The sequence below is a fragment of the Xylocopa sonorina genome, chromosome 2, assembly GCF_050948175.1.
Source record: "Xylocopa sonorina isolate GNS202 chromosome 2, iyXylSono1_principal, whole genome shotgun sequence".
NCBI classification, from domain to species: domain Eukaryota; kingdom Metazoa; phylum Arthropoda; class Insecta; order Hymenoptera; family Apidae; genus Xylocopa; species Xylocopa sonorina.
The window spans coordinates 15,080,850-15,108,052 of NC_135194.1; the positions used below are offsets into that span (position 1 = coordinate 15,080,850).

Here is a 27,203-nt window from a genome sequence, read left to right on the forward strand (position 1 = left end):
AGCGTCTCCAGCTCCATCGGGGATGAACGATCGATCGATTACCTCGAGGATGTCGAGCAACGCGAGCGTTCCGTTCGCGAGGAACACCCGGCGTAAACTCTCTTACATCCGGGTCCCCTTAAAATTCAGGCTGGAACTGGGCTGAAATTCCCCGAGTAGAGCGCGATCCAGAACGCGAACAGCGACTCTCGCCAGGGTCTAATTACCGCCCCTCAGCGACGGGGCAGGAATTTTCCAGGCATCCCGGTGGCTGTATCCGCTTTCAAAGTTCCTCCCAAGCCTCCGCTGGAGAAGCTTTGTTCGCGCGCTTCATTATTTTTCAACGCGCTCCGTAGGAACACAGAGGGTAAGACAAAGAGAGACAGTGAAGCGGCGACGAAGGCCAGAAAGAGAGAGAGTAAGAGAGGGAGGGTGAGAGGCGATAGCATGGAACGAAGACGGTGGAACCACAGGCCTGGAAAGCTTTTCTCTCGGAATTTCTGCGCCACGATACAGCGACACTGCTGCTCTGTTATTATCGTCCTCGTCGTCGTCGTCGTCGTAGTCGTCGTCGTCGCCATCTCGATCATGCCTCCTCTTCGTCGTCGCCTCTTCGACTCGGTCGTTATCATCGAGACGAATCTTGCGTGGCGCCTAGGGGCTTCCTGTCCGGGTCGAATGAAAAATTTATAGCCACGTCCTTCCGCTCGGATTTCCCGCGGCCAGCTGCTCAGCCAACCGGCGACGGGGAAGGTCGACACGGTCGATACGCGTTGCGTTCGCCTCGCGCACGCACCCGTACACGCTCCTGCGAGCCTCGTCACGATGCACGCGTTTTAAATAGAACCGAGCGCGCTCGTCCTTCCGTGGGGTGGATCGCTTCACCCCGCCGCTTTGTAGAACCGCCGCAACCTTTCCATCGGACCAAGGTGGTCTTTTTTTACGCGACGCGTACACCTCGACACCTTCCTAGTCGCGCGTCGCAAAAAGCTGAGCCGCTCGACGGGATTTTTCCCGTGAAACGAATCTCTATCTCCCGTTGCTTGGAACGAGGAAAAGTCCACTCGAGTCTCACCTAACACCACCACCCCCTGCTCTCTCGCCCTCTCGACACACGTCTAGCCACACTTTTGCCCTCTGAATAGCCTTCTCCACGAGAGATCGTCAGGCCAGACGTTTTCCAGGCGGAACGATCGACCTTCCCTCGCATTCCTGCCGCTGTACGAGCGTCGGAACGCCCCCGAGGCGTCAGCCGTCCTCCTTCCTCGGCTCTAAGCTATTTTTCTTCAACCCCTGGCCGGGTCTCTGCGTCTTACTTACGTGTCACTGCCCCCGAGTACGCGGTAACGGTGACCGCCGAGTCTCCACCTCGCCACGGCTCGACGCCCACTCCCGAGCGCACCCTTCGCGGCGAAGAGGGTGCCCGAAATCGCGGAGAACGCGACGCCAGGCGAACAACCGCGCCACAGCCACCGCCTAGCTACTCTCTGGTTTTGAAACGGGCGACGAATATTTTCGTACCTCCTCTAAAGTGAAGCGTCGAGAGCCATTCTCTCGGTTATAATGATGTATCTGGATGTATGTTGAGAGCTTGAGAACGTTTCAGTATCCGCGGGCTGAGTTTGGGCGTGTTTCGTCGTACCTGTCCGCGGAATTAGACGCTTCGTCGAGTTATGTAACTGGTCTCGCGACCGCAGTCAGCGTTCGTAGCTCTCAGAATGGAGTAGTTGCGGAAGGTTGTGTCATCGGTCGTTCGTTTAGGCTCGCGCGATAGCCACGCGGCGCTTGATGGAAGTTGAATCGCTCGAAGGCCGCGGTGGTAACGAAACCGTAGTACTACGCGCACGCAAGACTAAACGTGATCCGTTTAAAAAGAAAATTCAACTTGTTTATTCGTCCCGGGTGACACTATTTCACCTCCGTTCCGGCGTCGCAGCACCGCGCCTTGGAAGCCTGATAAATTATTCAAACGCGCGGCTAGTGGGCGGCGCGAACGTATTTACAACGTCTGGACGCGCACGTGGAGGGCATTATTTCGTGAAATTGAAACGGCCCCGATGCCGCCGGGTCGCATTGCGAAATTAACGGCGCGGGGCCGCGCGATCAGCCTCCGCGATGGAACCTGCACGCGGACGTGTTCCAGATGGTGTCGCAGCCGTTTGAATTAGCAATTTTATCGCCGGGGAATTTTTCTTCGCCCGCGCGAGCTGTCGTCGCGGAGCCAGAAGCACGGCTACGTTACACCCGGTCTCATAATCGGTCGGACATCTTGCAAATTGCTCGATTTATTTCGCCAGCTTCTATCCTGTCAACGCCCCGTTGCATTCCCTCCGTTAAGGATGGGATCTGTTGCACTCCTCTTCGAAGCTCTTCACTCTTCTATCAGAATCGGCCATCTTAATCGTACGTAGCGACGAAGATAATCGATATTCACAGGGAGAGAGGAGGCATAGTCGTTAAGGGATGTGGACCGGAAATATCAGTTCGCGAAATCAGTGGTGCGAGTAGTCCAGTGATCGGACGCAGATACTTGTTTATTCAAGTATCTCGCGCGACCTCCGTCGAGATTCTTTCTCTATTCTTAGGTGGAAGTTTCGAAGTCGAAACGCGTAATCGAATGGTCGATTATCGGGGGTGGTTAAAGGTGATTACACGTTTAACCGTGGGGCTGGATTTCTTTGAGCGAGAAAGGAGCCGATCGTTCGTCTGTAATCAATGAACGACCGATAACGCGCCGGTGCTTTTCCACCGGAAACACTTTCGAGAGCACTCGCGCTAGATGAATTTCAAGGGAACTCGTTATTTGTAACGAGATATTGCACCGGTCACGGGTCAACGATTCGCGTTTCGTTAATTCGATCGATATCGAACACCGGTTTCTAGTGGTTGCGGAAAATCTTGCGAACCTCTCGTACCATCGGACGTTTCCTGTTTCCACCGTTTCATTTCGTGCAACTAGAATCGCTATAAATTCTTTAAGAAGAAAAAAGAGGGGAACATATTCACGCCATTTTTATTATTCACGGCGAAGAAGATGGTCTGAAAAGATAAGACTGCTTTTAAATAAAGCATCGGTCGGAATGTGGTAGTATAAATTTCAGAGTTCGCCTTTCGTTGAACATTTCTCTTCCATATCCAAGTTGCCCTCCCCTCCCACGACGAGAGTGTGATTCTTCGCAGTCGTGAATCGTGTCGTTGTCCAAGTTTCGTCTCGCCTCCTTCCAGCCGGACTACCCAGTCCGACTCTCCCACGGAAAGTTTGGTTTTCAACCGGAAACGTCATGAAAATTGAATCGACATCCCCGGAACGACCGCGTTTCGCCATTTCCGACGTTTCGCCCCGTGTCCAGGCGAATTAATGCCTTGGAAAACAAGATCCTGCCGCTACCCCCCTGTCCCCAGCCTCGAGACGACGTCTGCCCTTTCTCCTTCCACTCCCATCGAGACGAACGTCCTGGACCAATAGGCTATTTCCGGTTATCAATTTTTCCTGCCCCCCCCAACAGGCTTCTCCCCGCCCGCTACGTCTCGTTTTCTGCTCGTTTTCCGTTCGACTACCGCGATTTTTCTTCGCTCTATCAAACGAATAACTTTCTCGGATTCCTCGACGTTTATCTCGACCAAACGCGCGTTTCATCTGCGAATCTCTGACCTCTGCAAAGTTACGAATCCTCGGTTCACTGTTATCGAGTCGATTACCACGTAGTATCGCGGTTAATTGAACGGAATATCAGAGCTTATCCAGCGACGAAAACGATCGGCAAAGTTATCGTTTGCATTTAGAGATGACGCGTTCGCTCGATCAGCGACGAGCGACGCTACGAACCAGCGATTCCGTCCAGCGAATTCCAACGCGATCGTTCGCAGATCGAATCGATAGCATCCCGCCACGGGGCTGATACCGATACGTGGCCGTGGCGCGAGGCATTCGCAGAATTTGGCAACAGCGAGCCTCGATCCCGTGTGCCAAGCCCTCGACCCATTTAGCCCAGTCACGAGAGCCCACTCGGACACCCTCGATATCGGGACGAATCAATTCGATCGATTTTAATCGCCTCCTCCTCAAGCAAGCGGTGGTCCCAGTCTCGAAATATCGATTCGACCACCCCCTCGAACGGGGGCTGCACACGCGGCTCGTCTCCGTCTGGATCTCGTTCGTCGCCTGTACAGAAACAAGGGTACGCCTAAGATATTTCATCGCAGCGACGTAAACAGCGACTGTTCGACAACGTTCCACTTCGACGGGTTTAACTGCCGCTAGCTGGAAACGTTACGAGCCGTCTCGCGGAAACGGCGAGAAAGTTGTCGGTCGCTATAGATTGTTCGAGACGCGAAAAGTTTTCCGAGAGGTTGTCTCGAGTGTTTGATTAGACTCGACGCTCGCGGTCCCGGGCAGGTTGTTTTCTTACCTCTGAAAACCCGGCTCCCATCCATCTCCGTTCATCGATCGACCATAGACCATCTTCCTCGAGGGCGTTCTGCGATCTAATTAATACAAAGCCTCTGAAAAATTCCGTAAGACGAAACCGGGTACCCGACCAGCTGTATATGCCAGCCTCGTGGCAAAACAGTAATATAATCCTGTCAATCCACCCCAAGCGAAACTAGCTGAAACTCCCACCCTCGAAACCCCGCCCACGAACAAGTTAATATACGATACTACGAAGCACGCGTCTCCTCCGTCGCGTCTACCTTCCAGGACACGCGATAAATTTCTGCTGGTTCGTGCCTCGAGGATGATGGATCGTTCCATCCGTACAAACAAAAACGGGCCAGCGGCGTCTCGGGTTCCGTGGGGCAAGGCGCGAGCAGGGAGGGCGGCGATCCATCGACGGTGCGCGAGAGATCGATCGACGATGGATCGCGGGAGGGGTTTGCGTCTGCCGCGTTTTGCGACAACGGTTCCGTTTGGAACCGCCGATGCTCGACTAAGCCGCGGATGCAGCGGCTCTTCATCCTGCAACGCTGTCCTCGAACGCGGATCGATAGATTCGCGCCAGCGTACTGAACCGTCCGCCATCCGTCTTACTCGCTCTCCGCGCGAGTTTTCCCTCGTCTCCAGCCCCTTTTTTCCCTCCTGCCTTCAGCCTTGCTACCCCCTGTCGTTAGCCAGCACGGTCACCGGTTCGGATGCACGCCACGCGTCGCGGATGCATGCACTCCTGAGGATCGATTTAGAGCGTGTTTGCCCGTGAATCGGCCCGTGCACGATCCTCGTCCCTTTCGTGGCTCGCGAGCCAGCGACAGGGGTGGTTGGAGAACCGTGGAGAACAGGTGGCGATCCTCGTTGGACGACTGGGCGGTACTTGGGCGGAGATTTCAGGCTGTTCGAAGATGTTCGAGGGTATTTGAAGAGGTTTGTTTTCGAGGATGTTCGCGGTTCAGAGGGGGGCTGTTTCGTGTCAGGAACTTGGCAGCTATTGTATTTACTTTGGAGTTAATCTTTCGAGGAACAATTTTGGAGTTTACGTCGTTCTTAAGGGGACGAGCAGAGACGTCGCGGTGATACTGTCTCTGCGGGCTAGCTGGAGAACCGAATTGAGGGAAACTGAATTTGTTTCCAAAAGCAGGGATGCGGAAAATAATAGGAAACAGCGGTTGCTCGATAAAACCACTGGGTCAAATTCTACATCTCGAAACTTTTATGATCCGCGATTTAGCGGTGCACACTTTTTAACCTTATTTTCAGTTACTCCTGTTGTAAAACGGAAAAGAACAAAAATGAAGAACGTCAAACAGAATACGCTGATGCGGGGCTCTATCTCGATTCTCGCCTTTACTCGCGAGCTCGACTTTGAAAAATAGGCTAACACTTTGGCAGAAATCGAAATTCCCGATAACCAGGTCGGCCACGTTTCCGTCGACTTTCAGCGCGCGATTTTACGAGCCTTTAATGCAACTTATGAAATCGAATTCAGCGCGGACGCCAGTTTTATTCGAATCCACTAGCCCACTTATCGAGTCTTCGAACAGCAGAACAACCTTGTTTCCCTCATAGAATTTCAATTCGATAGAGAAACGTGAGAGAATTGTATCTGGAGAAATATATATATATGTATCTCTCTCTATTCCTGTGGACCAAACGCGTTCTTAGCCAAACGCGGAGGAACGTTGGCTCTGATAATGAACACCGAAAACGAAACGAACGCAGAGTAAATTGACCGTTGTAATTTCCTTTTCCCTTTATTAACGAGCGGGAGCTGGTGGCGAAATTTTCCTAAATTACTGCAATGCGTTTCACGCTTGCTCTAGTTCGCGATCCATTCATCGAGCAAAAAAAGAGAAAAAAAGGGGGCTGTTCAGCCTCGTGCTCTCTCTGGAAACATCAAACGATATTTCGCGAGATGACGTCCGCGATAAATTCTGTAGTTCCCGCGGCGGTGTCGGTGCTTCCGGTGTTCGACGCGTATAAATAACGCTCGTCCAACCGCGATAAATAATATTACTCGCGTAGAAACCCTGTCGAACACCTGTTCTTCCACCCCTTCTGCCCGTTAAATATTCCTCGAGCTAATAACTCTCGTGCCGCGGAGCGCTACTATGAAACTGCGTGGGACTGCATTATTTTTTGCTAATTTAATTAAAAGGAGGAACAACTTTTCATTAAAACTGAACGGAAAGAGTGGGAAAAGGCCAGGCTGCGAACGAAAAACCGTAACTTCCACCAGCGTTCCATCGTCTCTTTTCATCCACCACCGCCAGCTGTAACGTCTCGTTTTTATTTTTCCTATTTCCTCCATTCGGCTCTGCGGTTTCCTTTTCGCCAGGCGCGCTCGAGGCAACCACAGATGCACGCTCGTTTGACCGTAGTAAGGCTTGGATGAATCCGCGAACGGTTTATTTCATTTTTAACATCGGCACCCGTTTCTCCTTCCTCTTCGTTCCATTTTTTTTCACCACCCTCCACACGTCGCTTCAGTCGCACGCGTTGTTCCGTTTCGACTGCGATGGCGAACAGACACGCGCCATCGAGCGTGCATCCGCGACGATCGCCTTTGTACCGCGGAACCAGCAACCGATTCGACTCGCGCCACGGAAGAGGCTGATCCTTACGAAGACTCGATCGATCGTATCGACGAATTGTTTTCGCAGAGGACACCCTGTCCCGTCTCTTTGAGCAATTTTCCAGCTCCTCTCTTTTTCCCCCCTCGTTCTCGAATCAACGGAAAGAGAAAGAGTCGCTTTGATTCCATCCGCTTCGTTCTTTCAGTCCTTTTCATGATTGGAACCCGTTTGATTGATGGATTGATTGAATTTCAGCGACGGGCTCCGATTGGTCCTGCGGATTGAAATTTTTATACGGGCCACTGTGCGCGGTGGTTTGTCTCGTTGTTCGCTGTTTACACTGGCCTAGAGAACGTTCACGTTTCTAAACGAGTTCGCAGCCAGTCAGGCAATTACGCTTCGAGTTAGCTTACAGCTAATTAAATGCTTCCTTCCATAGAAAACGTATATACGTAGAAAGTAGAAATATATAGATAGAAAGCTGAAAGGGAGGATGAAATAAAAATTGAAGAAGTAGAAGCAGAAATCGAAGGGAGTACGCCATAGCGTACGGTCGCACGATCATTAACGGATCGCGAAACGGCGCAAATCCCACCGCGATCCGTTATCAAGATATCCCGCGGCTACGGAATTCGCCGGGAGATCGATCGCCTGGCTCGCAACAGATAGCGGGGAACGATTGCGATTGCGTGAGACGGGGAAACAAATCAGCGGCCGCGGTCGAAGCGGCCCGCGAAAATCGCGCGATAAATCCGGGCTATAAAGCTGTTGCCCGCGATGGCCCGCGCTTTTTACGATCCCCACGACCGGAACGCTTCGTCCAACACGAAACTCGCGCCCCCTCCTCGTCGCGAGCGGACGATACTCGATTTCAACTATTCCATCTTTGCATCAAATCGATATCCTCCTTTTTTTTTTGTTTAAATTTACGGAGTTCGAATTTGTGGGACTATTGTGGCGGCCTTTCGACTATCGCCACTAGAGGGACAGCACAGCCTACAATTTCCTGAAAGTACTCGCTAGCCTCTCCTTTCCAATATATAGAAGTTCTTAACTGTCCCTAATATCCCAGCGTCTAAGGCAGGGTCTGCTAGGAAGCCTTACTGATGAGTCCACTAGCAGGCCCAGGACGAAACGTTCTTCCCCTCTCTTTTCCTTTCTTTCTTTCCTTCCTCCTTTATTCTATAGCTACATGAAGCATGCCGCTTCACTATCGACGGGGGTAGTTATTTTTTTTATTGAATTTAGGTTTTTTTACAGAGTCGCGTGGGAAGTGAGAGGAGAAAGAGGGTGGTTCTGCGGTGGTTCTGACATTTTGAGTTCCTCGTAGAGTTACCTCGTTCGAATAATACATCGGGGAGTATCTTTGTTTGCCTCGTGAAAATTTGATTTCCGGTGGGTTATCGATGAGTTACGTGGTACGGAACCCGCGGCACTGAGTTGCATTCGGAGTTTTTTCGAATTATTCTTGGTCGCGTTCGAGCGGATAACCAAAGTTAGCTACCTATTCTTATCGTCTAATTCTGTATTATTTATGCGTTCCTGCCATAATTCATGCAACGTTCCGCATTGTTCCGATACTTGGCGAGAAGCTACCCCCTCCGACTGAACCGGCTGACCGTGTCACTGCTCGTATCACTGTCCAACATTCATCACGACGCCTCCAAGTTTCTGTTGGTGCGCGCGCGCAATTATTTATGACTAGCCAAGTGCCTCCATTACGAATATCGCGTGTGGTTTTACGTATAGACACCGGTTGAGTACACGCGGCGTTTATCAGCCCGGAAACCGCGGCGCAACAGCTGAATTGATAAGCCATTGTGTGCGCAAGTGCTTCGCGGTATCGCAACGCGACATTTGTCACTGGAAAAATGTACAAACGCCTACTAACTCACCGTGAATTATTTTCTGTTTCAGGTAAGTGTCTCCCACCTCCCAATGGCCGCTATCTGAAACAGCCACGCGTCTGGTAAGAGTTGCGCGGTTTTACTCACGACACAGTCTATCGATTCGATCGTTCGATTTTTAATCGTAACGAGAATCCAGCGTTACTCGTTGCAATTATTAACAATTGAAACGCTGTACCAAGAATCGCGATAGCGACGTTCAAACGATAACCAGTTAGATTTGCATCCTAGCGTTGAACACGGTAATACCTTCGAGACTCTGCTGGTACTCGCGATTTTTGGTGAACAGCCAAGAGCAGCGGCTGGTTAATAGAAAGTACGCTTAATTTCCGTGGCTCGTTATCCGTGTAATCGGAGCATAACTGAAACTAACGCCGGATGGCGGTGATCGCGTTGCTCGCGTCGCCAGCGACAACGATGAATATTCAATCAACGTCGTTCGTTCGAACGTGGGGACGTCGATCTGATGACTTTGCGTGGTTAGTATTTCGATGGATTATCGCGGCGGTTATTGGGTCCGCGACGTATCGTGGGGGTGCGTGGGCGTCCCTGGTAGGGGATGAAGACGCGTTGCGCGCGGCGCGAAGACGCGATACTCGATACGCTTGATACGTGGATGCGCGTAGGTTTGACGAGCTCTCGTAGAAATTGCCAGCACGACGTCAGGACTCGCGACGTCCTTTTGCCGTCGGAGACCAACGCGGGGGCGGTTTCAATTTTTCTACGAGATCCTGGCCTCTCTGCGAGATTGCGAGGCTCGTGATCGCGATTACACTGGGAACGTGTTTGTTGGCGAAGCAATGTTTGCGCGCAATATACCGCAGCCAATTTTACGCCACCCTTAATAGAGCGTTCTCGTTTATAGATCGCGAGATGAATTAAAAATCGCCACCCTTTCGTTTCGAAAATTCTGGCTCGTCTAAAGCAGGCGACGGTAAGAGCCTGCGCGATTCTGTCGCGAGATAATTAATGTCCCGCGATTCATGGTTAATCGTTCGAGAACGGCCGGTCGATCGAAACGAGGCCAGCGTCTCTGAAAATGCGAGACCTCGCGTGCGTGCATCTTCTGTGCGTAAGTGGAGCGGAAGATTCGAGCCACGGGATCGATCACTCGTTTCCTCGTCCCTTTTTGGAACCGTTCCCTGTCGACTGAATCTCTTGGCGGAAAACGCTCAGGAATCATTTCGTGGTTTCACTTCCATCAAAGACGCGTTAATTCACCAGACATGTGAGATTCGGTGAAAATTCTGAGGCAGCTTGAAAGCAACCAAGAGCACGCGTCAGATCCAGATAAAGTCACCTCGATCGTTCCCAACATCCCTTGACATCGTGCAAAGGCACGAACACGGCCATCCATCTTCACCTTATCGCGCTCAACGTCCCCGACCATAACGAAAAACAAATTCCATAGAAATCAGCTCGATCGAGAACGTTTCGTTCGCTGGTTCTCCGTTTTGTGCTGGTTGATCGCGCGCGAACAGCCCCGTTGCGCCCTTTGCGCGACCAGAATCCTCACGCGAGAGGGTGGAGTCGGCCATCGAAGCGCGTGATGCGATCTGTGCTTTATACTGGACGGAAATTCGAATGACTAAACGCGACTGATACGCAGAGACACGTGCGATTAACGGCAGCATCGCTTACGATCCTCGATGCAGGTCCATGCCTGCGAATTCAAAGCGCAAAGCAACGCACAGTCGGAGGAGAGCCGAACGAACCGCTCGTTGGAAAGCACGAGGGTGAGATTTGGGCAATGGACGAACGCAAAGGGAACGTGGTAGGAGGCTGATGTATAAACAGAGAGGAATCAAAGGTGCGAGAGCTGAAAGAGGCTTTTCCAGCATCGCTGGCTGGGAACCGGATGAAACCCAGCTTTTTGCGTAATCCGACGTCCCGCGGAAGGAGAACGAAAGTAATTACCGGGAACAATTCGATCCTGTCGCTGGCCAGCACCGTTTACCTTCCGGCCTCTGCTCCGCTGATTAAATTGCCCGCCTCTCGTCTCGTCTCGCCTCATTTCGGCGCCGTGTCTGATAGATTTTCTGATCAATTTTTGAGGATCGTGCGAGGCTACGGTACGAGGACGTATCCACAGTGATTTACTCAACCCCTACACCCCTCATCTTCCAACTCCTTTTACATCTCGCGTCTTACTTCCACCAGAAGAATCTGTTATTATCGCTGTCGATTAATTTCCTGGGACGAGTTTGGGATTGGCGATATAGATCGCCTTCGAGTAGAAGTCCAGAGGCAGGATACGTACTCTTTCTTTCGTAAATCAGCGATACGAGACGGTGGCGGAGGGTAGACAACGACGAAACGAACTTTCCCCATTACGTCGATAACTTCCGGCGACAAAAGAGAAAAAAAAAAGAAGGGACGGTCGAAGATACGGGAAATTTATTGGCCCCGATCGTATCGAAGCCGCTGCACGGGAAATTGGGTCGTGGGATGTTTTAAAAGTTCGATCCCCGTGTAACGTACACTCCCGTTTTATCGGCCGCTGGATCCTCCGGGCCTCTTCACCTGTCCACCACCGTCACGTACCCGGTGTCCGGCTAATGGGACGACCGTGCACGCTGTCACGTATCCGGCGACACGTCCGTCTGATTTTATTGAGTTTCAATTGGCCGGAACGGCGATAGGGACGCTCGTGACGATTTCGACGGCTGGGACGACGATCGCTGGCCACCCCGCGTTAACCCTCGGCTGACCAGCGTTCTTTCCGGGACTCGTTTAGCCAGCTTGCGTTCGCGGTTCGACGTGAGAACCTTGAGAAACCTCGCGTTAAACAACTCACGCGAACTTTGCGTTCTACGAGCATTATCGTTCGTCGAGTGCGACTAAGTTTTTTAACTTGTAGAGAAATCTAGTCGAATTCGCTGGTATTTCATCGTTACTCCTTTTCATTATTAGACGTAGCTGTTCTGTTTGCGTTTTACCATTTTACGTCACCATTGTTCCCCACAGATGAAAAGAACAGCAGAAAAGGCGACGAGTAGCGACGCCTTTGTGCGACCACCAGGGAACAATCGCAGAAGCGTATTACATATTCCTGTTCGCGCGGTAACAATGTACAATTTATAGCCGGTCCGGTTCGTTCCCGCGAAACAAACGCGCAGTTTACTCGCGACTCTAACTGCGACACGCTGGCTAGCGCGCATAAATTACACGGTCCGCCGCGTGGTATCCGCGCGCGGTAATCTTCGTGCCAGGTTTACGCAGGAGAACTGTGCGACGATCGCGAGCAGCGCGATTTCCGGCGGGGCTCGAGGCTGCGATTAAACGTTCGCCACACGGGAGAATAGCTGGTCGAAGTAAAGACAAACGCAGCTGCGCGCGTGTTTTCGAAACAGTAGTTTAACTGTTGCACAGGGTTCTGTCGCAGGGGAGTTTTGAATATGTTTGGGGGTGGCTTCGAGCGAGTTTGTTCCGCGCTCGAGGGTCCGAGGCGCTCGAGATTGATGGCCATTGGGGCTGTCGAGGGCTGGAGTCGTCGGAATTGGGGGTCGTCGGGGCAAGAGTGGAGCGATATGAGGTCATCGCGAGTCGATGTCGTTTTGATTCAAGGTTAAGGCTGTGTGGGATCGTCGAGATTGAAGCGCGACGCTGTGCTAGGGGAGAAATTGCTTAGAATAGGGTTAACGACTCAAGGTCATTGCAGTCTAAGGGCACCGTCGCTGGAAGTCGTCAAGATTGCAAGCTGATTCGAATCGATGTCATCTGGTGAGGCTGTCACGCGGAGTCGCTCCGAATCGAGGTCGTAATCGTATTAGTCGGTCGCCACATGAGGTCATCGCTATTCGAGGACGTCATAAATCGAACCTGTTACTACTTACGATCGTACCACGCTCGTCACCAAAGCGTCTTTATCGTTATGCTACGAGTATCGGAATTCGAACGCAATTTTTGTAGCCCACGTATGCTTTCTCGCTGCTCGTAAAGCAGCGTCGATATTCCGCGATGCGCCCTTCCAGTCGGATGACTCTTCGCGGCGGGTGCGTTTCGCGCAGCAACTCGAGGAACTTTGCACAGCCGCGATGCAAAGTAAACGAGTACCTTTGCTGCGTTCTATTTGTCGAAATTAAATATTGGCCGGGAAATATGTGCCCGCGAGTCAACAGAAACACCCCATCCTCAGCCCCGTTACTTGTTTTCCTTTGCAATATACTTGCCAAACACGTCCGCGATACGCTTTTAACATCTCTCCAGGCTAGCCAGCCGATCGTCGCGTTCGCGGGGAACGGGCATTTCTATGGAAATCGCGTGAAATTGATTTCTCTCTGCCAAAGAGAATTGTTATTTCGGAATTTATCCCGTGTCTCTCGCTCTCTGTTCGCGTTCCCTCTTTTTTCCAATCGACGCGACATCGCGTCACGATCCGACAGAAAAATTGCACACCCCGTATACGCGTCTCGTTCGTGACTCGTACGGCTATCAGCGAGCACATCGAATTTTACTCGCTGCGGTGTCTCGTGATAAGAACGACCAGGTTCAGAGCTGGACCAGTGGTCCCCTCTAATGGATAACTATCCTTCGTTGATCGAATTCCCAACTTCACAGTGGTTCACTGGTTCGACGTAATATCCAGGAATTGGAATTTATTTCCTGGACACGCGGATGAAAATGTTTTCACTATGGCCAGCGAATATTGAATTGCGCGCAAATTGCAGCGTACACCTGCACGGTTTCGTTTTATCGCGAGGGCACGGTTGGCAAACCAACCAGGAAAATTGCTAAAACTAACAACTACTCCCTATTTTTCTCTCTCGTATTCGTAAATTGCTCGAGTCGCGATCTTGATCCGCTTACTCATCTCTATAGGGTTCACGTAACGCGCAGGTAATTCCACCCTAAATCGCGAATCGAGCGACCTTGGCGAGAACTACCCGCGATCCACTTACTCTCCCGTCTGCTCGCCCCGTTTCGACGCGGGTGGCTAAAAAGCGGGCACGTGATCGCGCGTGGAATCGCGTCGATAAGTAACCCCCTCCAAGAGGGGTGGGAAACGAGCCGAGGGCGCGTCGCGGAGAAGCCGCGGCTAAAAGCACGATACCAGACGATGGCGGGCGATAGCGGTCGCGTTCGACGATCACGATCGCGGAGAACCTCTTTGAAGCCGTAGCGCGCTTTGACTCCTGAACTTTAGAAGCTTTCAAGCATCGAACGCGTGAGCGACGAGAATCGCCGCGGAAGAAAAGGAGAACACGATGGAGAACGATGAAACGGTTGCGTCTCTCCGCGTTATTTCGCTGCTCTCAGACGAAATAAATTGCTCGATGCGCGAAAGGTTCTGGAGATTAAGCTGGCCTCTTGCCGCGAATTCATCCCCCCGTTGTTCGCTTCTTCTCATTCGTTCCGATCCGTTATCGATCCCACCCAACGTCTTCGTTTGGTTTCCGTGGTCCGCCTCTTGAGCACACCGTCGTCGGACGATAAAGATCCTCCTCGAGCGACGTTCTCGTCGGTTAGACGCTCGATGGGAGGGAACGATGACGCTCCTCGCGATGTTTCGCGTATTCCACGATGCCTCTCTGCCCTTGGTACCGTGTGGATTCAGAGGCTACCAACCGGATCAGCAACTTCGTTGAACTTTGCCTCGGAGGAGTGACTGCAGTCACGTGTAATTTGTCGTCGGATCGAACCTCGCTCGATTTGCAATTCGTGGACGTTTGCTTTCGAGTTTCTTGAACCACTGTCGAACGAGTTATGTAAACTCCTATGTAAATTCGAGTTTTTCTCGAACGAGAAGTCACTCGGAGATCTACGTCAAACCGTGAAATTGCGCGGTGTCCGCGAAAGGTGCGAGAGGAGGGCGTTCGAGACGAGATCGCGTTGGAGGGAGTGCATCGCGTCGCCATTCGAATCGTCGAGTGCAAACGACAGAGCACATCCGGTCGGATGTCTGACTTGCTACTCGTTCCACCCTCCGTTTCGAACACCCCTTGCATCTTCAACAGAGAATTACACAAAAAATTGCACTAATTACCCCTCGTCTCGACTGATTTCCTCGAGTTATCCTTATGGAACGGAAGACAAGGATAGACGAGGGGGAACAACGATATTCGAGATCATCGACGAGAGAGAGAGAGAGAGAAACCGCACGAACACGCGCTACCCTCGTTTTATTAATTTACAACGTTCGTGCGAGCTACACCTTAATCGCGTTAATCCCTCCACCGCGAGATCTAGATGGAGTTTCTCGTTATGGCTCTCTTCTCGAGATAGAGCGAGAGAGGCCGTGACGGGGGGTGGAAATGAAAAAAGGAGGAAACGGAGAAACGGAACTATCGCAGACCACGCCACGTCTATCCGTCTTGCCGTCGTGGTTCCATCGTCGAGGGCAACCGTCTGTTGCGAGCGATCGATACCCGCCACCGCATTCTCCACCGGGAGAATTCCATTAGCTTTACGACCCGCCGATTTCGAACGCCGCTGGACGGGAGACGCGGGGATTTTACCGGGAATTATTCGAGCCCGTCACCGCGGCCAGTTTCGAGTTATTGCGTTCTCTGGTCGCGCGACGTGGCGCGGAAAATGAACCATGATGAATGACGGGGGCGGTGGAACGAATTTCGTGTTCGTATACAATCGCTGTTTCCTATCTGCGATTTTCATTCTCGTTCGAGGGTGTTAACGACGAGATGGAATAATCAGTGGGTACAGAAACGCAGCGATTAGAGTAATTAGTTTCTTGTTCTGTGCTATGGAGAATTAGTTAGATCTACGAGCATGTGTAATATGGTTTATCGTTTTAGTTAGAAGCGTGGATGTTCCAATGGTTATAATACACAGAAGTATTAGAAGAATTATCGTAAGTTGTTTAATGGAATTCGCAATCGCGACGTTTCTTTCTCGCCCACTCCAACGTTCGCCAGTCGCCGCCCCCGTGCTAATGGAATAACCGAACGCTCGAGGATGCCGAAAACGGCGCGCAGAATTCTAGTCCGCGGGGGTAACGAGACCCAGTTTTCCTTGGATAAATAATTACGCTATTTTCGCCAATTGTTTACTATTCCCGCACGTTTCGCCGACGTTCGCGTGGCTTCCTCTCCGCGTCCGTCGTTTCGCTTGTCAATGTAGATTGGCGATTGCCTTAGGCCACCCCCGCCGCCGCGTGGTCTTCCGCGAGTAGCCCGTCGCTGTCGTCAATAAAACGCGGCGTCGATAAACATTTCCGCGACGTTGGACGACCACCGAACGGTTATCAATTTTTAAACAGCCGTCGCGATTATTCGTCGAGCATCGCGTTTTTCCAGCGAAATTGTCGATACGCGTTTACCCCGTTCCATCCACCCCACCCCCCCCCCTTTTTTTTTTAAATCCGCGTTGCTCTTGGCGCTACGTGAATTTCCCATGCATTTTTGACGTGGCTACGAATTTCCAAGCGCTCGAGATAAAAATTTGAACGATGGACGAGCGCTCGTTCTGCGGTCGTCGTAAAATCGTGATATTTAAAACGGTAAATATTAACGAAAAAATGGGGGCCAGTGATACAGTCGTGTTCCACGCGTGATTAATTAATCGACGCGTGCACGCTCGACGGAGTCTGTCCAGAGTGGAGTGAAAATTTTCGCTCGATTCCCATGGGAGAAAAATCTGGCTCGACGACGAGTGTCGCACGCGCGCTAAGCCAACGGCTATAATTAGATAAGCCGGGATTAGGCGGCTACGTAATTCATCGCGGATAATTGTGGTGTCATCGTTCGACGTCAACCGATGACGCTCGCTCATTCATTCGACGGCGAGGGGCGCGGAGCGGGCCGTGAACTCTCGTTCGGTGATCTCGCGACCGATACCAATCGCAGTGCTTCTGATATATAATTATAGGCATGCATAATTGAAGAGAGAACGATCGAGACGCTCGTCGACGACGATCTCGCAGCTGTGCTGGAGGAACGCGAGATAAGAGAACCGTGAATGAACTTTCGTTCGACCGGTCGCCTGATTAAAACGATAAATTCGGTTCTTATTTACACTATCCGAGCGGGATCAGCCGGTTGAACTTTCTGAATCGAGATTAAAATTGAAAGCTTTATTCCTCGCGACCGTCCGTCCCACCTGATCCCCGTAGTTCCCAGTGCGCCGTGTAACTCTTTAGACACACAGCTTACCAGAGAACACAGAAGTTCCTTGGACCACTCTAAACTCCATCTCGATCTTCTGCAACTAACCGACCAGCTACGTAGCAGTGAAAAAATAATACAAGCCAGAGCCGCGCACGCTATGTACACACGTTCGTGTTGCAGTACCGTAAGATTAATAATTCGCAATAGATAACTCGCAAGACGCACGATGAATATTTAATAGCAGATAAAAGCGTTGGAACGAGAATTCCTCGAATCCACAGACAGTGGAGCGTTAAAACGGCCAAGTGGAATAGGAAGTGACGCGGTCAGCCGCGGGAACGAGGTCGCCCGAGTTCTTCCTAATTTCTGTCGTGAATCAGGGCTGATTTCACCCCCGCGTCGCGGGCATCGATCGCTGGCCAAAGGTTCTCCAATGACCGAGAACCTTTTTACGAGCCGATCGATCATCGGAGACCTTTATCATGGTCGTTCGGCTGATAACGCGGCCTGGTTCGACGAACTTGGCCAGTCCGTGCATCGGCTCGTGAGAGCCGTTCCTTTGAACTTTCGACGTTCGACGGGCACTCGTCCAACTTTTGCCGTATAAAGCGCGCCTGCTGCTGAGCGAGTCGCGTCTTCCTGCGACGACACGTGGACAGCAGGATGTCTGGAGTCCAGTTTACTATCCGCTAAGAAGATCGATCGAGGCTCGATTGATACGAAGATTAGTGCGAACAGATATAAGATAGCATAGAAGAGCATAGTTGGCGATAGATAGCAATGGATAGCAACAAAAGGGGACGAAGGATGCAGGGATTAACGAAACGATTCCAAAGAAGAGGCGTCACCCACGCGATTATCAGAGCCAGACAGGATCACGACACTGTTAGCGCATTATGGCCCCACGATTATGGTCACGTGGAGACGAGTGCGACGGATAGGGGCGTAGGTGCGAGCAACTGAAATCAATACGACGCATTCCCTCTCCCATTCATGACTCGCGGCTGATAGAACGCACGGAGCTCATTCACGATGACCGACTGCGAGGACGCAGCACACCCTGATCTATGTCCTTCGCGATCCACCACGGAATCCATATCCGGTTCCGTGCTCTCGTGAATCTCGTATTCTTAAATTCCGCGCCCGTCGTAAATCACGTATTCCCTTCGCAGCGCGCGTCACGATCCGAAAGTGTATTAAAGCGGACCCGTATTCGCGGAGAGATGAAAATTTCGACTTGTTCCGTGGAATTTCACCGAGCCACGGTTATTTGCATTCCTTCCTCTCCGGTGAGTTATCGCGACGGACGCGTCACGGCGAAACACTTCGCAGTCGGTCGGAATTCGAGGGAAGAAAAAAAAATGGCGAGCTCAGCGGAAGTTTTGTTGCTCGTTGGAAAACTGCCGGCAAGTTCTACTTTGTCTTCGAACTTCTGTCCGCCGCGACTCGGGGATGGTCAGTACAATTGCTCGGAAAATCTTCCCCCCGATGAACGCTCATACATTTCGAGCCTTTTCCCGGGAACGGATGATGAAGTGCCGCTATGGTCGCTACCAGGTAGCCCCGCGTTCTTACTCGAGTCGCAACTTTCTTGGAACTCCCGTTTCAGCTTGCACAATTTTCACTTCGCCATTGACTGGACTGCTTGTTATTCTTCTGCGATAGTTTTACGAACGTTACTCAACGTCGCTGGTCTCGTTTTTCATCGTCCGTGACTCGAACAGCGGTGAAATTCTTCACGTTCCACCGTTCGAACTTGCATTACATTTCGACGTCCGCTCGAGGATCTGAAAGGGTTGAACGAGGAGTTTGGTACCGTTTGCGCGCCAGAATCGAACCCTCGGTGAGATACTCGGCTTTATCAGGGCGACGTGAGTGATTTTCATTAGCTCGACGTTGCTGCTCGTCGAGAACTCAAACAACGGTCCAGTCGCGCGACGGAAAGACACGTGTAACCGGCGCGCAGCGATAATTACGTGTCAACAGAGGAACACGCGCAGCATCCGGTACCCTTGGCGAACGATAACGAACCACTGCGATACGCCTCGCGGTTCGCCATCGTCGACCATGACGCGTCACGGCAAGATTTACGTGGCTTCGAACGCCATCGGGTGCCATCGAACGTCACGTCTTCTCGTTCCGTAAGAATCGCCAAGATTCATGACATTCTGACTTTATACGTCGGCTCGTAAATCGGTCGAGGCGACGCGTCGATCGTTGCCAACTTTTATCGAAAGCTTCGCGTTCCTCCGCGTCATTTCGTTTTGTTAGCGTTATCATTAGCCGTGATGGTCGCCAGAAGGCAGTGAACGAGCGGAGAACGCGCGGGTGCGCGTCCCCGACGCGCTTCGTGAAACAGAACTGCAGCACATTACGTTCTCCTCGAACGAACGCTTCTCCACGCTCCTCCTCTATCGCGAACTAAGTTTAGACTACCTTCTAACCTTTCCCCGTATTCCATTTTTCACGCTTTAATCCTTTTGTCTCGCTTCAAGCTTCTAAGTTCTGCCCACGCTCCGCGTTTCCATCCCTTCCGCGACGCGTGAATTACGCGAAGAGACTTGAAACGGTGCATATGCTTTTACGATCAACTTGTTTAAGAAAAGTTTCGTTCGTCGTGGACATATTTTATTCCATTATTTCGAGTGGTACGACTTGTCGTTTCGCTTGATTAAATTGTTGGCGGTTACACACACGCCAAAGTTTGGGTTTCATTTTTGGAAGTAAGGGGGTTGGGCTGATGGAATCGAGGATAACGGTCATCCCGATGTAGGGATTTTGGTAATTCGATTAAGGGCAAGAGAAGACGAGCGTGTCATCCATCGAGCGAAATACGTATTCAAATCAGTCGGGGCTACGCGAACCCACCCCTGCTGTGCGAATATTTACTTCCTTACATCCATCATCGAGCCAAACAATTTCGTACAAACCGTATCACTTATGAAATTAACCCTTAATTACCCCAAGACGCATCCATCATCCGGAGCATCCCCTGTCTCGATTTCACCTATGAACTACACGCGTCCAATGTCTTATTACCACTACTGACAGGGTGAGACCCCATTAGAGCTGGATTACAAAGAAATTCGATGGAACCATTAAATAAATCGATCGTATCGCAAAGTTACGAATCGAAATTCACGCGTGCAGCGTTAAATAATTCTAATCGATATCATTTACGAGCAAACATCAGGGTTTCAGAGTGACATCGCGTTAACCGAGTTCGCGAGCGTCTCGTAATCGCGATGGCAAACATCCCCCATCGGTTCCGTCCAACTCGGGTGTTCGATTTAAAACTGCGCGGAGGCCCTCAACGCTAAGGTAAACTACGAGCGTCTTCAACGTGGCTCCTCTGTATCCGCTTTCGACGAGCAGAGGGAACACGGCACTCGATAGAACGAGAAGGAACGGGCCAGAGTTCCACGGAGTGAGATCGAATAAGAGAGACAGAGAGGAGAGAGAGAGAGAGAGGTAACACGGCAGAGCATAGCACAACACAGGCAACTATCGTGAGGTGGCCGGATCAATATTCCGTCCGGTCCATCCTCTGACCTATATCTCTCTCTCTCTTTCTCTCTTACTTACCTGTCCCCCGTTTCTGCCTCTCGCTTTCTCACCCTGTCACCCTTCACCTCGCCCTTTTCCGTTCGTCTTTGATCCAACGCGCTGCCATCCCCCGCTGCTGTTGCTTTTTCAGGTTTCCGTTTTTGCCGTTCGTTGGTAAGAACGCTGGCCCGCCGCGCGGCTCGTTTCCGGTATCGCTGGCGAACGAGGCGGGCGTGTCAATTGCTAGTCCGGACCTGCGTTGTCTCTGATGTTGAATTATCCTCGAGATATCGTCGTTGCTCGTGATTCATCGTCGCGTCTCTCGCTCGAGCGTCCCCGTCGACTGTTAATAATGGAACAGGGTCAGCGTAGAAACGCGTGGAGTCCATCTACATTTCTTTACGACGGTGGCCTGTAATTCAGCGAATTGGACACTCACGAGCTCGACATCAGGGAGAGAGGGGGGTGTGCGCGATGCATAATACAGCGTACGAGGACTCTTCTGTTTTTTACGTAACCTTTTAACACACGAGCGCGAAGCACTAGGATCGCGTTTAACCACGACCCTCGAGCCATCGACACCGACGCTGGGGCTAAGAAATTCGCGTTCCTCCTCGCCCCGTGACACGTTCCAGGGAACAACCGACCTGCTCTTAACGCGGCTCTTTTTTATTTCCCCCCGTCGGTCTGACCTATTTCCGCCACATCCGCGTTCTTTCTCTCTCTCTCTCTCTCTCTCTCCTCCCTCGCGCCACACCGTCCCTTGTCTTCCACCCTTTTGTTCGCCGTTTCTTACCTACCCCCCCAGTAGGTTTTTCTCTCGCAACTCCGCCATCCGTTCATTCATTCACGTCCATCCAGTCACGGTTGACTCGTTACTTTTCATCCTCTGACCTACATATCCCGTCCATCTTTTATTTACGTATCCTTTCGACTCGCGGCCAGCACCCACCCCTTCGTCCGCCTCGATAAACGTATAAATCGCTCCCGCTCCGTCTTATTCACCGTGGCCAGTCGCGATCCTCCTACGTTTGCCTTCGACTCGCTCGCTCACTTTGCCAGAGTTTAAGCGGCATTTAGTCATCGTTCGATCTGGACCAGCGTACTCTTTGCTTTCTTCAGAGTCTGGGAGTATTTATGAATTTTAATCGCGAGGTTTTAAGAAATTTCAGCTATTATTTAGGTAAATGTTCGATTCGCAGGCCGTACGATCCTCGCACGATTAATCGCGACATCCGATGGAGCGCTCGATCGCTCGACCAGGCTATTTAATTATTAATATTCGCAGTCGAAGCGCAATTTCACCCGTAGCCGGCAAGTAGGTCGCTGGGACTGGTTTCGGCGCTCTTTGTTATTTATCGTTGCCGTGATCGAGCACGCACGCTCGAAGGACTTCTCCGTGGATACGTCTGCGGGGAGTGTCACCATTGAAATCCGCTCGTTTCTCCGTATTCGCGCGTGGCCTTCTCGTTATCGTGGGACTCGCGAATGATTAACGCAATCGGCTCCAATAACGATTTTCATCGTTCTTTTTCTTCTCCTCCGTCGTTGTCCTTCTTCTTCGAGCTGGCGAGGCCGTGCGAATCAATCGTGCACACTGTTACGTGCACCATCTTCGTGTTTGCTCGAGGCCTCTGCGAGTTACACGCGTTGCGTCGCAGAACATTTTTCGATGGATTTTCCTAGCGTTTTGTAATGTTTTCAGAAATTTTCTGTACAACAGTGTGCGTAATATCCTGTGTATCGATTCGAATGAATTATTCAGCTATCCGAAATGTCCGACAGAATCGAACGGGAATGAACGCGTCATAAAATTACGTTGAGCGACGCGCGTCGTGATGAAAAGTTACAAATGACACTCGCGAACGTGTAATTGACGGGTTGATCAATAATCGCGTGGCCGATTTCAAAAATTCCCGATTTATCTTCTCGACGGTTACCAGAGTTTCACTATTCGACGACGAACCGTTTCATCGTTCGTTTGGGACGCTAAACGAGGACGCTTCGAAAATTTTCGCCATACGAGCGAGGCGAAAGAACTTTCGGGGCGAAATCAACGACCGCTTTCTCGCTGCTCCCGAGGGAATTTCACAGAGTGCGCAGAAACGTTCGCAACGACGAATATTTCTCGCTTTCTTAACATCCATGCGTCATACGCGTTTCATAAAATATCCCCGCGCGTTTAAAATTACTTTTACACCGCGCCAAATCACCGGCGGCATAAAAAGAAATTATTAGCCAACAATTTTACGGTGCAATAAAGCACCAGCCGGGAAACATTCATTCGTTCTATTATAAAAAAAGGGCTTTCAATTTGCATCGCGCGAGGTACAGCCTGCAACGCCGTTTGATTAATGCCCGTGGCTACTGGTGCGTCGATTTTTCATTGTTTTTTATAATAAACAATTTTGTATCTCTCCAAGCGGGAGGGAGAACGTATCAATTAAACGAAATTCAAATGTAACGTACATTTTTATATTAATGTACACATATGCAACGCGATGCAACGTGCAATCGCGTGCAACGTCGATGTAAGATACTCGAGCTTGCTTTAACGCAAAAGTAACAGCTCGCGAACTCTGCTCTCGAAGCCATTAGAAGTATTCGCGGTTTCGCGAAACGCCATCTCGACTCGTCGAGAGGAATCGAGCGTACCCTCGAACCGCGCCCTCGACTTCCGTTCAGATCGCGATCCAGGCACCATGAGGTGAACACGTGTCCCGATGGACAATTATCCCGAGAGACATCCTCGTTCCGTGACGTCGTCCGCTGGCTGATTATCTCCTGGGGAAGCCATCCTCGTCGCTCGTCTTCGTCAATCGACAAGGTAACCTGGGATAAAGACACTTAGCGATAGGCGACTGTTAAACGCCTTCGATGTCGTGCTCGTGGACGTTGCTCGACCGCGACACGCGGGAGCAAAAGAACGTTTTGTACATCTCCGTTTTCTTATCGTTTTACATCACCATGCTCTATGTTTGCCTGCTCATGTATTGTTACATGAGCCTACGGTTTTAATTAACTTTTGAGGTTTCTACTGTAAGTATTCGACTCGCCAAGTGTTCTTCGATCGATGATAGATCGTTCCACGACTAGATTCTCGAATTCGAATCTCGTTGCTCGAGTGAGATCTCGCGTTCTACGGACTACATTTTTACAGATACATTTAAGACGGTTCGAGAGCGTTCTCGAGAAATCTATCGATAGCTCCCCCTCGAAAATCGGCGTGGAGGTCGAGATGCGCGAGACAGTGCGTCGGATGTGCAGCGTCGAGCGATCGTTACGAACTCTGCTTCGACCAACATTTTGTAAGTAACACCTTTAAACGCTAAACCTTCGTTTTTATGCTGTTCGTAAAAATTTCATTCTATTTCCAATCGTTACAAAACCGTCGCCGTTTACGATCTACGATTTGTCTTTGGTAAAAGAGAGAGAGAGAGATAGGGAAAAAAATAATAATAATAGCAGTGGGTAACGCGGTCGTAAACGGTCGCAATAATTCGGTTGGAGTAGCGAAATCGAAAATTCCGGGACCGGCAGCCGGAGTTGCGCCGCGGGAAAGCTCGTAAAACGCGCGGATCCGTGGCGATTAAAAACTTAATGCCCGCGCAACACGACGCGGCGACTTGTTTTTGTCAGCCGGCCTATTTATACGCGCCTTTTGGCAGCCACGCGAGAAACCTCGTCACGAGGATCCCGTTTCCGTTCCCGTGCCCACTCCATCTTTCTCTTAAGTAGAAATTTACCGTACGCCACGTCCATTTCTCTTGTTTCCCACCCCGTCGCGAGGTCCTTGCTCGTTCGCGACGTTTCCTGAAAACGCGCTCGCGCGAACAATCTCTCTCGCGTTCTGCAAATTCCTAACCGAAACAGTCGAATTCCTCGCGTTTCATTGCAATTTTTACGGTTACGATTCTTTTTCAAATTTCTCGCGAAAACGAAAAGATCGACGCGCCAGATGCCCCACTGGTATCGCTTTTCCTTGAATTCTTTCCACGCGGTTACGCGAGTCTCAGCTCTGTTTATAGTTCCATTGGTGCCACCAGCGTCCACGATTCAGATGTGCCAGTATCTAAGCGAGATCACCAAGTATCGCTAGCCACTTTCCTCCACCCGCTATCAAAAATCGTTATTCCTATTTAGCCAGTCAATTCCTCTCAGACGTTCGTAATTTAGCGATTTTTCAGTCGCGCAGTTCCATCTTCGTTTAGCAATAACAGCCTGGATTAGGTTTACGAGCCAGTTTCCAAGCAAAACAAGTTTTTGCGCGTTGTGTACACGATCGTACCGCGCAAGTTGCTCGAACACTTTCGCACGACCGTTCTAAAATCAAAACATACGCCCAATTTGTGTAGCGATTTTCGAGTCGCGTTAAAATACGTTATAAAGTGTGCTGATATTCTTGTCAGAGGAATGGACGTTTCGAAGATGTTGGACCACAAGCAGCACGGAGGCCACGATTCGTCCAAGTCGCCTGGTCGATTTTCCGCGAGTTGGAAATCGCGTGAGACGAAACGGAACGTCGATGGCTGCTACCACTGCGACAATATCAGAGGGGTGTACTAGCCTCGACGATCGAGGAACTCGCTTCCGATCGATCAACGGAGATCGATCGAAGATCGGAAAATGCGAACATCGTCGACGATCCTTAACGAATCGATGAGTTCCGTCAAGGATCCACGTCGTCGATTCGCTCATTTTCTCGATCCATCGATCACTCTCTGTCGATCGAGATCTCTGGAAATTCTTGAATCGAACAGTATTATACTTTTACATATCGCGAGCTGTAAATTGTGTTCATTATTAGGAGGGAGAGACTGATAGTTTAAGAGATTATTAATAAGTATAGCAATTAAGTGCAACGGGTTCGCGGTGCTTCAAATTCTCTCGTTTTTAAGTTCATCGAATCGTCGTCTATTTTAAGGGATCGTTTCTAGTTCGTTAGTCTTGTAATCTTTGCGATAGAATTGCGTACGGTTCGATAGATGTAATTTAGTCAGACATCCTATTTTAGTTAAAATGTAAAAGCGGAAGTGGGAGCGGGCAACGGTGAGGATTCTCTTAAATCCCGATTTATACTTGTTTTAATAGATTAACGTATCGTTAGGTTTTAGTTCTCGATGCATTTGGCTATTCCTCGTTTTTACGAACTGATTCTTGTGTTTTTTAAACGTGGCTCGATTTATTCCCCACCGTTGCCCGCTTCCTTGGTCCCTCGTAAAATAAATTAACAACACTGTAAGCAACACTGTAAATATATCGTCGATGTAAATTATTGTAAATCCTGGCAGAAGCTTTTTAACACTGTATTAGAATGCGTCAATGTATTAAGGTATAGTAAGATACAAGTTAGAGTAATGTTTAGTTCGAATAGCGAATAAGTTACTGTAAAATTATACAGATCATGAGTGTAGATGGTAGTCAACCGCAACTTGCAACGAAATTTGTAGACTCTTGTAATTATCGATGTACGTGTAAATAGCAATTCATTAGGAAGGATTAGAAAGTGATATTGCAATGGTGAATAATTATTCACGTACAGCGTGTAGTTTAGATATCCTTCGTAGTTTCGTTAAGAAGAACGTTCCCGTGAACGATTAGTAACACGATTAGTAGCACGATTAAGATCACGGTACCTGCATACACGCTTACACGAGCTGCTTTTAATTACTTCATACATGCGATGTATCGTAACGAATTATTACAAAGTAGGTTTACAATGCGCTTAATGTAACATAGCTGGTCGTACGCTTCGAAGAGGTAGAAAATAAATAGAAAGCATTGAAAAGGGAGATTCGACCAGGAACGATCTATGTCCCCTGCGATCTTAACCGCGTAATTTTTCGCGTTTCCTTCGAAATTCGAACATTGATTTCCCAAATGGCGTGTGTCCAATGGATACACCGAGGCGCGTGTCTCTTAAACCACCCCATCCGTATCGCAATTTCGCGCTAACGCGTTGCATTCGAGGGGGTTGAAGGTATATCCGTGATACTCGATGGAAATTCGACGCGACTGGCAACAGAGACGAGAGATCCTCGTCGAGAGAGAGACGAAACGATGCTCGAAAAGTTGTTATTTATAAAGCACGCGGAGGGGTGGCTTTCTAAAGCAGCCGGTGAACAGCGTTCCCGTGCGTTTTAGATCGACTGGATCGAGTCGAACCCGCGGGTACGCGATCCCCGTTATCGCCACCCTCCATCCACCGAATCTTATCAGAATTTCCTGTCGGAACCACGGCGAGAGTCTCCCGGGACGATACTCCTCTAATCTAAAAAGTTTCCTTTCCATCTTCGCCGAGTACTTTCGGTATCTCTCGCGTGGATCGCGGGGAAATAAGAAGTTGGCTGCGGTTTAAACGGGCCAGTTACGTCCTGGAGCACTGAATTCCATCGTGGAGGAGAAAAATGGCGGCCATCGTCTGCCTTGAGGTGATCTCACCCGGAATTCCATCGACTTGGAACATTACGTTCATTTTTGCACGATACCCATTCGATTGAAGTAATTCAAATCTCACTAGTGGATCATAAACGAGTTCACTGAACGTTCTACATAGTTCGTGGCAATTTCTACGAATCAGACAACGATCTCAGAAGGGACTAAATACACGACCAATCAACGACGACCAGATTCACCAATTACAGTCGAGTTCGTCTATCCAGACCACGATCCATGACCGTGAACCAAACGAAACCAAGAG

The 27,203-nt window shown here is 50.3% G+C and overlaps 1 protein-coding gene across 5 annotated transcripts in view; it reads left to right on the plus strand.

The window, feature by feature from the left end:
• Positions 1-27,203, plus strand: part of LOC143433023 (serine/threonine-protein phosphatase 2B catalytic subunit 3) — a 122,294-nt gene that overhangs the window by 15,071 nt on the left and 80,020 nt on the right. The window lies entirely within an intron of this gene.